The sequence below is a fragment of the Phyllostomus discolor genome, chromosome 12, assembly GCF_004126475.2.
Source record: "Phyllostomus discolor isolate MPI-MPIP mPhyDis1 chromosome 12, mPhyDis1.pri.v3, whole genome shotgun sequence".
Classification (NCBI taxonomy): domain Eukaryota; kingdom Metazoa; phylum Chordata; class Mammalia; order Chiroptera; family Phyllostomidae; genus Phyllostomus; species Phyllostomus discolor.
Window position 1 is genome coordinate 37,381,880 of NC_040914.2, and position 6,702 is coordinate 37,388,581.

Here is a 6,702-nt window from a genome sequence, read left to right on the forward strand (position 1 = left end):
AATGAAAACTAAATGTATTTTTTTAAAAAAGAATCTGGGTGATGAAGGCAGGGGGGGAGAGGCTGCAGTGGAGGGATAAAGTTGGGGGGGGTGAGAACAGAAAACAATCTGATTCTTTAAAGAAGAGGCTGTGCAGAGCAATCGAGAAAAAACAGCTGGGGAGGGGAGGCGAGAGCCGTTTTCCAGGTGGTCACTCGGCAGCTTGAGGGAGACACAGGGAAGCCGCCATAGGCCGGGCACACTTTTACAGTTTGATTTTAGCAACAAGTATCCAAAGATCCGAACTAATTGATTGCCGAGTCCCTTGGCCCTTCTCCAAAGAGCAATATAGATTTAATTGTATGTTGCTTAAAACTCCATTTCTCGAACAGTGTGAAACATGTAATAAAAGTCATAAACCCTATCGGGGAATTTTTCTTTTTTTTTTTTTTCCCCTCCACAAGCACACATACCCGACTGACACTTTGGAAATCTTAGCTAATACTCCTAATGGGTTAAAAAAACAAAACGGCATGTGGGAGGGGTAGCCACATAATAAAATCTAAACTGTTAATCCATTTTAACTCATTCAAAAAGGACCTGCGGTTGCGGGTGGGATGCTTTGCAGGGGAGGGGTGGGGGCGAGGGAGACCCCACATCAGACAGCCGACGGGTTCCAATGCGGTTCTGGGAAACCACACTTCCTTAGAGGGAAGAGAGCCCTGGCTTTCCAGAAGACACCAGAAGAGTCTCCACCCCGGGGAAAACGGACCCGAAAGTTGCAGCTCAACTGCCTGGCCCGAGCTCTCCTCTCTGCCTCTCCCTCTCCCCGAGAGACTGGGAAGCCACTCCGAGGCAGCCGAGGCTCTCAGCCGGCTTCCCCCAGGGAGAGAGAGGGGGCTGGAGGCCGGCAGGAGCGCTCCAGATCGGCTTGATGAATCTCCCCGCCCCTGCCCCTCCCAGGCAGCCACCCCCCCGGGGGGTCCTCCGTTCTCCCGGACCCCCAGCGGCTGGTGGCATCGAAAACCAGCCCCAGAGCCCCCCTTCCCCCTGGCCTGGGGCATGCATCTCCGAGCCCCAGCCCCGCCTGCCATTCGGTCCCTGGTCGCCCCTGTCGCCAAGTTCGAGGGCCTGGCTGCCTGTAGAAAATCCACGTGAGCCGCCCACCCCCCTCCCCACCACCCCCCCCTTGCCCGAGCCCCTGACACAGCAGCATTGAAGCCGGCCCGGAGGTCCCCGAGGTCTCCGAGTGCGACAGTACTCAGCATAGCGGGTAGATGGCACAATTTTCTAACATTTAGAGAGAGGAACCCACGCTGGGAGCAATAAGTCCATTTAAAAGCCCTTTATTTAAAAGGAACAAAGATAACTGACAAGCGAAGTACAGAGACATCTCAATGAAATTTCCAAAGAAGAAAGAGAACGCGGAGGCCAAGGCAAACTCGAAGGGGCTGGATGGAACAGGCCAGCGCTTTGCTCCCCCGCGAAGAGGAGGATAAAAGACGAGAAGAAAGGGGTGGTAGGCACGGAGGCTGTGCCCGCTCGCCATCCCGGTCCCGACCCCACGCTGCGGACCCGCAGCCACACGAACCTGGGGAAGGCCGGGGTGGGGTAGAAGCCAGACCTGTTCAGGGTTGCAGACTTGCAAGTGTCACCCCCACCTTCAGGGCACACCCCAACCTGGGAGACCAGCTGCTGGCGATGTGCTTGGCCGCGTCCAGGCAGCCGGATGGGGGAGAGCATCCAAGGCTCCCGGTCTGGGCACACTGGGCCTCCCCTAGGGCCTGGGGACCTGGGGGGCCTCTGTCCTTCAGCCCCCTCCCCTAGAAGGGTGCCCAGGGCTGGGCTTGGGGCCCAGCGGGGATCCCACAGCCTGGATTCAGCCAAAGCCAGGGTGCTCAAGAGCCCACTCGCAGACTCAGGGACAACTGCCATCCCTTCCAAACCGAGAGGGGCGGAGAGGGTGGCCACTGATACCTCTGGCAAAGCCAAGCTCCGCTGCCAGCCGCCCCCCACCTCCAAACCTAAATCTCAGGTACTCGACGCCCACCAGGAGAGAGGCCCCAAAGGCCAAGAGAGAGGCGACAGAGGAGGGGACCCAGGGTCCTCCAGCTCGGCCCAGGCCCTCCAGGCGGGAGACAGCGGGGTGAGGCGGCCAGCGCCCGCAGGGGACCAGCTGATTGTATCTGGGTGGGTGCTTGCCGGCATATTTGTTGAGTAACCCTCCCTCACGGTGCTGGAGGCGAATCCCCGTTGATAAATCCATCATTACCGTTTGGATTCAGGGAGGCAGCCGCGCCACTAAATTCATCTTACATTTGTAGCGCTTTAATAGACATTTATTAAATGCTTTTAGAGAGAGGCATGGGGCGCGTGATTACATCCCAGTCGCAGACAGAACATAAAGACCCGCGTTAACACCCATTTGCAGGAAGGAAGGAAGAGGTGGGGAGGGGGATGCAGCAGGAGAGGCCAGGGGCGATGGGGAGGGCGGGCGGGGCCACAGACCCTGGGCGTTATTAGCCGGTAGCCAGGGCTGTCTGGCGGGGAGCGAGGCGAGAGCCACGGAAGTCAAGGGCCGCGCGCGCGCGGGCTGGAGAGGTCCCCGCACGCCTCGCATTCCCTGCGCTTCCCCTTCCTTTGCAGCCCCCGCCCCCACCCCGAGTCAGGGGGGCCTTCTGTTCTCTGTGCCCCGCGCAAAGGACATTCGCACGGCCTCCGATGACCCCTTTCTGTCCCCACTGCTCCTTCACTCTATTCCAGGCCTCTCCAACGGCCACTGCGTGGGTCAGCCAAACTAGAGACGGAAGGGCGCTCCCGCACTTCAGGACCCACAGGAGGTTTTAAAAGGCACCCTATCTGCTCACCCACCTCCAAGCCAGTGAGCCACAGAGCCGAGCCAGGCCTCCCCCCTCGGCACAAAGCGGGCAGCCCTGGCCAGGGGGCGGAAATGGCCTCGCGCGAGCTCCAGGGGTCCCTTGGCCTGACTTGCCCCGCGCTGGGTCCCTCCTCCGCCCGGCGCCAGCAGGGAGCCACGCCGCCTTTGCACCTCGGACCACGTCGTGGCGTGGGGATCTGCCCTGGGCTTGCCCCGCGCCCCGGACCTCAACCTCAGGGAGCTGGGCTTGCGGGAGTGTCTGAGCCTCCGAAAGGCCTGACGCCTTCCTGATCGCCCCAGGGCCTCGCCTGAAGGCCCAGTTCCCTGGGCTGCGTGAGTTCTGCGCGCGCCCTCGCTGCCCCAGGAAGCAGGCAACGACCCCGGGGCGGACGGTCGCGGTCAGGACCCCAGGCCCTCCCTGGATCTCGGGTAGGAACACTTCTTCTACCTCCAAGTCGCCATAAGAAAATAAATACGAGTGACACTGTGCTCGGCGAAAGCTCATTAGTTCGTTGTCCAGGCCTAATAAAAGAACAGAAGCGCAAATTATAGAGTTCAGCTTCAACACACGCTCTGTCACCCGGGATCAGCGGACCTCGAGACTGATTCCAATTGCTCCCAACTTGCCGCGCGGTTCGCCCCCCACCCCCTCCTCGCGAGCAGGAGGCTGGGTGGAAAAATATAGTTCCGAAGGGGGTAATGATCGAGCTTTTCCTCTCGGAAGCCTGCGCCACCTCATTTCCCATCAGTAATCCCAATAAAATTAACGTCGTGGCCGCGATTGAAAAGAGGAGGGCCCGCGCCACTCCTGAAATAACACGCTCTCCCCCAGCAAAAGGTAAAAACCCAAACGGCCCTTTGTTCGGCTAATTAACGAAGGCCCAACTCTGAAAGCAGATGTGTTTTCTTAGCTAATCACAGCATGTTTCTTTCAAGGAACGTCATTTTGAGGGGGCTCCGCTTCGGGGGGATGGGGAAGGGGACAGGGGACACAGCACACTCCCCTTCAGGCCCTCTCTGCCTTGGGGGATGCATCACCCTTGACTAAGACCCAGAGGCTGAACCCCACCAGCTCACTGCTCACGCCCACCTCCCCCTTGACCCTACCCAGAGGCCCAAGAGCCACCTCAGCCCTGGCTCCCTCGCCAGGCCTGCTGGACTGGAGGGGGAACAACAAAAATCAAAAAACCAAAAAACAACGACTGTTAAGGACACTGATGTCATCTTAGAAGAGGCAGTTTTACAATTCCCTCTGACTCGGACGCTAACTTATTGCGAGAGAGTTATCAGAAGGACGATAAGATTTATGACTCTGAGAGGTAGCTTTTCGCCTTCCTGACAATGGATGTTAACCAGAGGAAATCGGGTCTCTATTAGAAATGAGCGTCCCGTCCCTGTTTGAGGGCAGATACTAAGGCCCTTTGTGTCTCCTGATGGAAAATTCTCCCCTTTCTTTCTGGTTATGAAACGGGGTCTCCTTGGTGGATAAGCACCTGGTGCAGCTTTTGAGTGTGAGTTTGGGAGAAAAGAGAGAGAGAGAGAGAGAGAGAGAGAGAGGGAGAGAGAGAGAGAGACGAAGAAAATGGGGATGGAGGGAGAGGTGAGAGGGGCAGTTCTCAGCTCTGGGGTTCACCCAGCAAAACTCTTTCTCCACTCTCTTTGCCATACCAAAAAAAAATGGCTTTCCCCTAAACCAACACAGTAAGCAAACTTTAAAAAACTGGGGTCCTATTACAAACCAACGCCCAGCACTAACTGCTTTAAAATTACTGCATAATTAGATTTAGTTGAATTTCACCATTAATTAGGCAGCCGCACTGCAGGGAGCCTTTGAAATCTGAGAAAATGGGAAAAAATCATCTGAAGCACGTTTTTAAAACCCAACTTCAATAAATCTTGACGAGGCCCGGAATTCAGAGAGCTCCTCGCTCGCCTCCCAGGCGGCGGAGGGTCAGGTCTCCAGTCTCGGGCTGGGGCTGCAATTGGACGTAAGGGGCAATCTGTCCCCTCGGCTGAGAGCTGGGCCCAGACCCATCCACGGCCTGTGCAGAGGCCCTCGGAAGACCCGCTCTGGGAGGCCAGGTCCGTCCCACCGCCGGCCTCGCCCGCCTTCAGACGGATCACAGAAAAGGGATGCTCGCTGCAGGCGCGTTCCTGCCAGGGGCGCTGTCCACGCGGGTCCAGACATTTATTTCTAGGGCCTGCGACCACCCGCCCGGAACCGGCTCCTCCTCCCCTGCGCGCCCCCAGTCAGCCCTCCGCAAGAAAAACCACCTTTCCTATAACTTTGACCTGCAAGCTGCAAGTTCTGCCCGTGTCCGGCGGGGTCCGCAGCCTGGCCCCCACCCCCAGCTCGGCCTGCGCCGAGCCAGGCGCAGCCCCTGCATTAATGAGCGCGAGGACAGACCGAGGTCTGCACACACACACACACACACACACACGCACATACACACACACCCCTCCCCCTATACCATTAAAACATTTCAGATCTTTGAGGATCTAGACTTTTGCTTCCCCTAAACTGATGCTCGAAGGGAAAGAAGACATGAAATAAACTCTCCTGATTGCTGAGGTGTGGGGGGGGGGGCGCGCAAAAGAGAAAGGGGTCCTATGTTACCACTATTGGCCCTACGAATACTGCTGCCTTAATTACAGATCATCGAGGACCGATCGCACGCTCCCTGGCCAGGCAGAGTTGAAAAGAGGGTTTTCTGCCTGCAGATGGAATGGCCTTTGGCCGTCCCCCCCCCACCCCTTTTTTTTTCTTTTTGGGAACCAATGTGTTTCCCATTACCCGGCCCTGCCGTGCCTGGCAGCCCGGCGCTCGCGGAGCAGGGGGAGACGCCATGTTGGCTCAGCTCAGAGGACCGAGTCAAAAGCAAGCTCCGAGGCAGAGTTTCACACGCCCCGGCTCCCCCCGACCGCCCCCCGCCCCCGCCCCCCGCGCGTCGCCGCTCGCCGCACCACCCCGGAGCGCAGCCCCGCGCGCCCGGCACCCCGGACTTTCCCGGGGCGCGGGCGGAATTCCGCCGTGCGTAAGTGGGGGGCGGGGGCCGGGGGGCAGGCACTTTGCCGCCGCCACCGCCGCCGCCGCTGCTGCCAACTCCGGGCCCCGGTCCCCGCAGCCGCCGGATGCTACCCCAGCCGGCTCCGCTGAGCCAGCCCCGGACCTCGCCCGCTAACTTGGAGCCCCAGCCTCTGGCGGCCCAGGGACAGCTAATGGTGCAAGGCCCAGGCTGGGCGACCACGCGCCGAGCGATCGGGCCAGAATCCCCCCGCCGAGCTCAGGCTGCTCCCAGGTTTGTTTGAAAGTGGTGAGAAGCAGCGATCGCCCCCCACCCTCCCTCTCTCCCCGCACTATTGTTGCATTTCGCGTCGAACTGGGGTCTCTCACACCCCCCGAGCGCCGAGAGGAGGAGGGGGAGCGGGGCTGGGAGAAGAAATAAAGCGAGCTCAGATCAGATGAAGGGGGGGAAAAAACCAGCAAGGAAAAAGAGACACTTAAAGGGAAAGAGTCGCCATGTTTAGCAGCTTTTTTAAAGATCTCGTCAATTTCACACAGAACCCACTCGCTGGGTCCCAGCCCTGGTCTTTTGTCCAATTCGGTCGCAGCAAAGATCTTTTGTTCTAACTCAGCGTGAAAAGAAAAACTTTCTTTAAATGCCATAAACTTCAACCAAGCTCAAGACTCTAAACAGATCCTCCTCCGGCCACTCTAAACATATACAAGGGGTTTTGTTTTAACCGTTTGAAAAATTCTGGGTCCTGTTTTCCTGCCTCGCAGACCCCAAGCTGCTTGCTGAAACTTCAGAGAGAAGGAGAGTGAGATCCCCAGTGTCCACAAA